The sequence below is a fragment of the Glycine max genome, chromosome 4, assembly GCF_000004515.6.
Source record: "Glycine max cultivar Williams 82 chromosome 4, Glycine_max_v4.0, whole genome shotgun sequence".
Classification (NCBI taxonomy): Eukaryota; Viridiplantae; Streptophyta; class Magnoliopsida; order Fabales; family Fabaceae; genus Glycine; species Glycine max.
In genome coordinates, this window is record NC_016091.4 from 39,695,895 (window position 1) to 39,704,798 (window position 8,904).

Here is an 8,904-nt window from a genome sequence, read left to right on the forward strand (position 1 = left end):
GGAAAAAAAAACTTAACTCACAAAATAAAGGGAGATGAATGCACACATTTTATTGAATAATAATCTGTTTAAATTAAGATTTTTGTAACTGAACGAAATTATAAAAGCAATAACTAACTTTCTAAACAATATCCACTAACATAACAACTATTGTAACTGAAAGGAATCATAAAAAGCAATAACTAAAAATAAAACAAACAGTCCTAAACACTCATGATAGGCAACTGCAGATACACATGTTCAACACTCCTTCTTGTATCAGTGGTTGGCAAGTCCAAGTTTCTATCTCAGTAACTCAAATCTACTTCTCGGAAGAGCTTTGGTGAAGATATCTGACAGCTGGTCTTCAGTCTTGCAGTACTTCAAGCACACTGCACCATCCCTCTGTACATCTCTAGGAAAAAATAATTTGATGCTAAAATGCTTTGTTTTTCCATGAAAAAAATGTATTTTTAGAGATGGCTATGGCTGCCTGATTGTCCACCATTACTTCAGTAGTTGTATCTTGTTCCAAGTGCAAATCAGTTAGCATTTTCCTTAGCCATAAGGCTTGATTAACAGCTACTGTGGCTGCTATAAATTCACCTTCATTCTGCTTAATCTCCATACCAAGGAAATAGGACATTTCTCCTAGGTTTGTCATCTTAAAGACTTGCATCATATCATCCTTGAACTGCTGAATAAGTTTAACATTGCTGCCAGTGACTAAGAGATCATCAACATACAAAGAGATCACAATGAAGTTAGCTTGATCACCTTTGATGTATAAAGTGGATTCACTAAGACTTTTAACAAATCCTAGTTTTGATAAATACTCATCAATCCTGCTATACCAGGCTCTTGGGGCATGTTTCAAATCATACAAAGCCTTCTTTAATAGATAGACTTTGTCCTCATGTCCTTTCACAAGGAAACCTTTAGGTTGCTCAACATAGATTTCTTCCTCCAAAAATCCATTTAACAAAGATGACTTGACATCAAGTTGGCAGATTTCTCATCCCTTCTGTGCTGCAATAGCTACCAACATCCTAATGGTATCTTGCCTTGTAATTGGAGCAAAAGTATCAAAGAAATCTCCTCCAAAAATTTGAGCATACCCCTTTACTACTAACCTTGCTTTATGTTTGTTGATTGAGCCATCTGCATTCAGCTTTGTTCTAAACACCCACTTCACACCTATGACTTTTCTGTGTTCAGACCTTTCAACGAGTTCCCAAGTTTGATTTTTATCAATCATGACAAGCTCCTCCTGCATTGCAGCACTCCATTTTGGATCCTCCTTTGCATACCAATATCATGCAGGTTCTAGAACTGCTACATTGCATCTTTCATAAATATCTGAGAGCAATCTAGTGCCTCTCACGGGTGCATCATCAAGTAACTCATATTGTTTTTGCAAAGGGTCAGCTATCGACATCTTTTCAGTATCATTCCATCTCCATTTCTCATTCTCCATGAAGTACACGTCCCTACTTATTAGAATTTTCCTTATATGAGGTTGGAAAACTCTATAAGCTTTAGATACTAAACTATATCCCACAAAGATACCAGGTTCAACTTTTTTGTCTAGCTTGTCTCTCTTAATCTGTGGCACATAAGTAAAACACAAGCATCCAAATACTTTAAAATTTTTCAAGGAAGGTTTATAACCATACCAAGTCTCAAAAGGAGTCTTCCCGTTTACTGCTTTGGTGGGAAGTCGATTTAGCAAGAATACTGCAGTGTTTGCAGCTTTTGCCCAATATTCCTTAGGTAATCCTTTTTCATGAAGCATACATCTGACCATTTCCATTATCGTCTGATTCTTTCTTTCACTAACCCCCTTTTGTTGAGGGGTGTAAGGAGCTGTTAATTGATGCTCAATGCCTGCTTCCTCACAAAACATGGTGAATTATGCTGAAGTGTACTCCTTGCCGTTATCAGACCTCAAAGCTTGAATCATGCATCCACTTTGCTTTTCAATCCACTGCTTAAATCTCCAAAATACACCTGCAACCTCTAACTTAGACTTGAGAAAATAAATCCAGCACATTCTGGTGAAATCATCTATAAAGATGATGTAATATTTACTCTCTTTAAGTGAAGTAGTCCTTTGAGGTCCGGCCAAATCTGTGTGAATCAACTGCAGCTTCTCTGTTGCTCTCCAGGTTGATTGTTTGAAGGGTAATCTTGCTTGCTTGCCATATTGACATGCTTCACAGCTTGGTAATTTAGAATCTAAGTGAGGTAAGCCATGAACCAACTCCTTGCATTGCATGTTCAGCACAGCTGCATGATGAAAATGGCCTAACCTTTTGTGCCAAGCCTCTGTACTGTTTACAGTGGCTGGATAGGCTGCTTGCTCCTCCTTCAGGGGGTCAAATGAAAAACTTTTACCTCTCATTTTGATACTGAAAATTTCCTTGTCATTGACATTTTTAATCAAATAGTGCTTATTTTCAAAGATGACTTTAAACCCCTTCTCAACCAATTGTCCCACACTTAGTAAGTTTTGATCAATCTCAGATACATACAAAACATCATAAATTAATTTTGTACCTGTGCAACTTTCAGTGGCTACAATTCCCTTTCCTTCAACAGTGATAAGATCACCATTTCCAATTCTAACTTTTGATACTTGTGATCTGCCCTACTCTCTGAAAAGCTCTTGATCGTGGGTCATGTGGTTGGTACAACCACTATCCACTAGCCAACATTCAATTGAGCTACTAAACAATTGCTCTTCCTCTTGTTGATCTGCAACTTGAGCCTCATTATTTTGTTGAAGATTGCTTTTGCAAATTCTCACATGATGCCCCAACTTGTTGCACTTTTCACACTTAACATCGGGTCTTCTCCAACATTTGAAAGGAGGATGACCCATTCTGCCACAGTGCTTGCAAGGAGGAAATCCTTTGTTGTTGTCTCCACTTTTTTTTGTTAGTGTTAGCCGCTGCTTCTTGTGTGTTAAAATTCTTCTTCTTGTATTTCTTCCACTCGCTTTTCTCTCCTTGGTTAATTTGCAATTTAGCTTGCAATGCTCCTTCCACAGAATCATTAACCCTCATTCTTTTTCTTTGCTCTTGGGCTTGCAAAGCATTTACAAGTTCTGCCAAGGTAAGTTTTGACAGATCCTTAGTATTCTCCAGGGATGTAATAGTAGCCTCAAATCTTTCAGGGACAGTCACTAGTATTTTTTCAACTATTCTTGAATCGCAAAATTCAGAACCAAGCAATCTTACTTTGTTGGCAATGCTAAGAAGCTTGTTAGCATACTCTTTAATTGTTTTAGACTCCTTTATTTTCTACATCTCAAATTATCTAACCAGATTCAGGGCTTGCATTCCCTTAATCCTTTCATCTCCTTCGTATTCATTCTTGAGAAAACTCCAAATTTCATATCCTGATTTGATGGTCATTATTCTAGTGAAAAATTCTTTTGAGACAACAGCAAATAAAGAATCTCTTGCCTTTGACTTTCTTGCTTTCCTCTCCTTTTGATTTTTATCTGAGCCATTGTTGGATTGGTTGGTAAAGGAAGAACTTCATAGTGTTCCTCAACCACTTCCCAGAGATCATTTGCCTCCAAATGTGCCTATATTCTTGCTGCCCAGATTTGATAATTATTACCATCAAACACAGGTGGTGCTAGTGCTGTGTATGGTGTTTCAGAATCCATCTATTTGATGAATTGAAGCAAGGTGTTTTGGCTTTTTGTAGTGGGTTTCACTCGGTTCACTCATAGGTCCCTTTTAAGAAGAAGGCTCTTGATACCAATCTGTTGGAAAAAAACTTAACTCACAGAATGAAGGGAGATGAATGCACATATTTTATTGAATAATAATCTGTTTAAATAGAGGTTTTAGTAACTGAACGAAATTATAAAAGCAATATCTGACTTTCTAAACAATAACCACTAACATAACAACTATTGTAACTAAAAGGAATCATAAAAAGCAATAACTAAAACTAAAATAAACAGTCCTAAACACTCATGATAGGCAACTGCTGATACACATGTTCAACAAATTATGACACTAATTCGATTTATTTGAACAACAACAAAAAAGTGTTTTAAATGGATCATCATGTTTTTTTGCCTATGGATCATAGATATAGGTCAAATGCAAGAGATTTTAATGGGAGAACAGAATGTAGGCCATCACCAACTTTGTTAGAAGGGGAAGATGTCTTAGAGTTGTTATAAGACTCATTAATGTGTTCGGCAAGAGCAAAAGAGTCAAATCAAGGGTCCATGGGAGAAAAGATAATTTTTTTCCCGTTACCGTATTGGAAGCACAATACTTTATGTCATAACCTTGATGTGATGCACATACAGAAAAACATATTTGATAGTGACGTGTCATCATTTTCTCCTATTTCTTAACCCTTTTTGTTACCATTTTAATTACTGATTAGCCTTAATTGTCAAATTAATTATGCAGTTTTATCATTTGGGTCTACAGGACTAATTTTGTGTTTTTAATTTAATTTCAGGAGAATTATAAGCAATTGGGCTTGAATCCGGAATTGGGCTTGGACTTGAAGAGATCAAACAATTTTATTTTATCAAATCTTATCTTATTTAGATTTTATCTCATCTAGATATTATTTCATCCAATCTTATCTTATCTTATCAAGATTTTATTTCATCTAGATTTTATTTTATCAAATCTTATCTTATCTTGTCCAGATTTTATTTTATTTATGGGCTTGGACTTAAAACATATTTGTAAGCTTTGGGGCTGAGAACCTATATAACAACACCAAGGTTTTAGTTTTAGGAGGTTTTTTTCGTTTGGGGGAGGAGAATAATTTTAGGTTTTGCAATTCCAGTTTTTACTGTTCATGCATACTATTAACGTAGCAATAAAATTCGTTTTTTGCTTCAATCTGCAATTTCGTTTTCTACTGATTAATGGAAGGCTAAGTCTCCGACGTTGTTTTCTCTTGAGGATCAAGCACAACTCTCTTTGAGGTTTTATTATTACTATTGAATTCTGATAAGTTTTTCCTCCTCACCAATTACTCTATATTTGTTGCTATTAATCCATGCATACTTAGTGCTTGATTAATTGTCTCTGCGCTTAATTTATGTTCATGCTTAATGATCAGTCTCATTCATGATTAATTGGTGTATGCGTTGCTTAATCACATAATGACAACCTTATGTTAAATTTTGCTTAGTAATTTAATTTAGGGTTGGATTAAATGGTTGAACTGATAAAGGGTAAATTCTCGTAACCTAGGATAAGAGACTTGCCTGTGAATCAAGGGGAAAAAACATGTTTTAATTCTTTTATTTTCTAATTAAAATTTGCTCGCTGTTTAAATTAAAAAAACAAACACCCCCCAATTCGTTACTATTTTATTACTACCTGTTATGAACGTTTGGTTGACCATTGCTCGTTGGGAGACGACCTAGGATCACTTCCTAGATACTGCATTTTTAATGTTTATTTGATTCGGGTACAACCTTGATCAAATTTGGCGTCATTGCCGGGGAGCAGTGGGCCAAAGGTTCATAATAGTGTTTAGTTATCTTATTTTGTGTAGCATTCTGTTTTGCATTTCAGTTGCATCCCCTGTTTAGCGACTATTTTTAGCGACTGTTTTAGCTTTGTATTTTGTTGTGAACAGTGATGAACAATGATTAACGACTGAGAATTAGCGACTAATTTTGCAATTTAATTAGCAATTTTTGTTGTGATAGTTAGAGTTGTTATTTTTGGCTTATTTTTTGTGTGGTAGCTTCTTTTGATCCATATTTTGTGTGAAAAATACCAGGAGCACTTGGTGTGACAGTATTTGAGAGAGACAAAAATTTTGGGAACTTGTTTTTAGCAAAACTTAAAACGGCCATAACTTTTGCTCCGGGTATCAGAATGAATATTATTATATATGCATTTGGGGTAGAAAAAAATCTGCCATATTGTGACAACCTGCTTTAGCCGGTTGGGGTCTCCCAAACTCCAAAAATCATCCGTTTAATAAGTTTTTATTTTTTATTTTTCAAGTATTATTGTCGTATTTTTCTAAACTTTGCTTAGGTAGTTTTCATAGTTAGACTTTGAATTTTTGTTTGAAATTTTTTGTGCTATCTTTTCATGATTTTAGGGCATTCCTCACAAAATTTCAGCTCATTTTGATATCCTTTGAGTATAGCTGTAGTTTTACCCCCTTGTTAGGTGCTTGTTGAGAAACACATTATTTGCTACATATGGTGCATGACTAGGGGCAATCCAGGTGATTTACAACCCTTTGATCCTGAAATAGATAGAACCTTTCATAGATTAGTTAGGCATAGCGTGCATCCTGGTCATTCTGTGCATTTTGAGCATTTTGAGCATTCTGTTGAGGGTGATTCTGAATATTCTGATTTTGAGCATTCCACTACTAATTTTCATACTGAGAACATGGCTTAACCTCCACCTCGTGAGAGGACTCTTAGGGAGATGGCTGCACCTGATTTCACTTATGAAAGCTTGTGCATTCAATATCCTGATGAAGGTGTTCCATATGTTCTCAAGACTGGACTTATACATTTGCTGCCCAAGTTTCATGGTCTTGCAGGTGAAGATCCTCATAAGCATCTTAAGGAGTTCCATATTGTTTGTTCCACCATGAAGCCCCCTGATGTCCAAGAAGATCATATCTTTCTAAAGGCTTTTCCTCATTCTTTGGAGGGAGTGGCAAAAGATTGGCTATACTACCTTGCTCCCAGGTCCATTTTCAGCTGGGATGACCTTAAGAGGGTGTTCTTGGAGAAATTCTTCCCTGTATCTAGGACCACTACCATCAGAAAAGATATTTTAGGCATCAGGCAACTTAGTGGAGAAAGCTTGTATGAGTACTGGGAAAGATTCAAAAAATTGTGTGCAAGCTGTCCTCACCACCAGATTTCTGAGCAACTCCTTCTTCAATATTTCTATGAGGGACTTAGCAACATGGAGAAGAGTATGATTGATGCTGCTAGTGGTGGAGCTCTTGGTGATATGACCCCTGTTGAGGCTAGGAATTTGATTAAGAAGATGGATTCCAACTCCCAACAATTCAGTGCAAGAAATGATGCTATTGTCCTTAGAGGAGTCCATGAGGTGGCCACGGATTCATCTTCATCTACTGAAAATAAAAAGCTTGAGGGAAAACTTGATGCCTTGGTTAATCTAGTAACTTAGCTTGCCATGAATCAGAAATCTGCACCTGTTGCAAGAGTCTGTGGTCTATGTTCTTCTGCAGATCACCATACAGATCTTTGTCCTTCTTTGCAGCAATCTGGAGTCAATGAGCAACCTGAAGCTTATGCTGCAAACATTTATAATAGACCCCATCAACAACAAAAGAATAATTATGATCTTTCAAGCAACAGATACAATCCAGGTTGGAGAAATCATCCAAATCTGAGATGGGCAAGTCCTCCACAACAACAACAACCTGTCCCTCCTTTCCAGAATGCTGCCGGTCCAAGCAAGCCATATGTTCATCCTCCAATACAGTAGCAGTCACAACAAAGACAACAAGAAACTGAGGCTCCTTCTCAACCTTCCTTAGAAGAGTTAGTGAGGCAAATGACCATCCAGAATATGCAATTTCAGCAAGAGACAAGAGCCTCCATTCAGAGTCTGACAAATCAGATGGGGCAGATGGCTACTCAGTTGAATCAAGCTCAGTCCCAAAATTCTGACAAATTGCCTTCACAAACTGTGTAGAATCCGAAAAATGTGAGTGCCATCACCTTGAGGTCTGGCAACCAAATTCAAGTGCCTCCACCAATAGCAGCACCTACACTTGAAAAAGAGGATGAGATAGTTGCACAAAAGAGAAAGCTTCCTAACAAAAATTTTCATGTAGGTGAACCTTCTTCTAGTAATTCTGACTTACAGCAGCCTCCTATCCCTCTTCCATTCCCACTTAGAGCAATTCCAAACAAAAAGATGGAAGAAGCGAAAAAAGAGATCTTGGAGACCTTTAGAAAAGTAGAGGTGAACATACCTCTGCTAGATGCCATCAAGAAGATTCCAAGATATGCCAAGTTTCTAAAGGAGTTGTGCACCCACAAAAGGAAGTTCAAGGGCAATGAAAGGATTAGCATGGGCAGAAACGTGTCAGCATTGATAGGTAAATTTGTTCCTCACATTCCAGAGAAATGTAAGGACCCAGGTACTTTCTGTATACCTTGCATTATTGGGAACAGTAAATTTGAGAATGCCATGCTAGATCTAGGAGCATCAGTTAGTGTCATGCCTCTGTCCATTTTCAATTCTTTATCTCTTGGACCTTTGCAATCTATAGATGTGATGATTCATTTGGCAAATAGAAGTGTTGCTTACCCCGCAGGTTTCATAGAGGATGTGCTGGTTCGGGTTGGTGAACTTATTTTTCCTGTTGATTTTTATGTTCTTAATATGGAAGAGGGATTTTCCCATGGTTTAGTTCCAATTATTTTAGGCAGGCCATTTATGAAAACAGCTCGAACCAAGATAGATGTTCATGCTGGCACATTGTCTATGGAATTTGGTGATATTGTTGTTCATTTTAACATTCTTGATGCCATGAAACATCCATCTGAGGATCATTCTATTTTTCGTGCTGAGATAATTGATCAGATTGTTGATGATTATATGTTTGATTTTGATTCTGTTCTTCATGGTAGGAAACATCCATTTTTATCTGATTTGCATACTTGTCATTCCTTATGCATTGAATCTGAATCTGAGTTTGAATTTGATCCTATGTCTGACTTTTATGCTGAGAGTGAATTTGAATTTAAGTCTGGTGTTGTACCTCTTCATGTCGATTTTTTAGAGTCAGAATGCACTAACCATGTTGCAGGAAGTACATATACTTCTGACTTGCTTTATGAGGTACAGGCCAAGGAACCTTCTTTTTCTCCTACCCTGGTTCCTCTCACTGTTCAGCCACCAC

The 8,904-nt window shown here is 36.9% G+C and overlaps 1 non-coding gene across 1 annotated transcript; it reads right to left on the minus strand.

Moving 5' to 3' along the window:
* Positions 1-6,773: 6,773 nt before the first annotated feature.
* Positions 6,774-6,880, minus strand: LOC113001535 (small nucleolar RNA R71). The gene has a single exon (XR_003266929.1). It is a non-coding gene; the product is annotated as a small nucleolar RNA R71 (small nucleolar RNA).
* Positions 6,881-8,904: the final 2,024 nt, after the last annotated feature.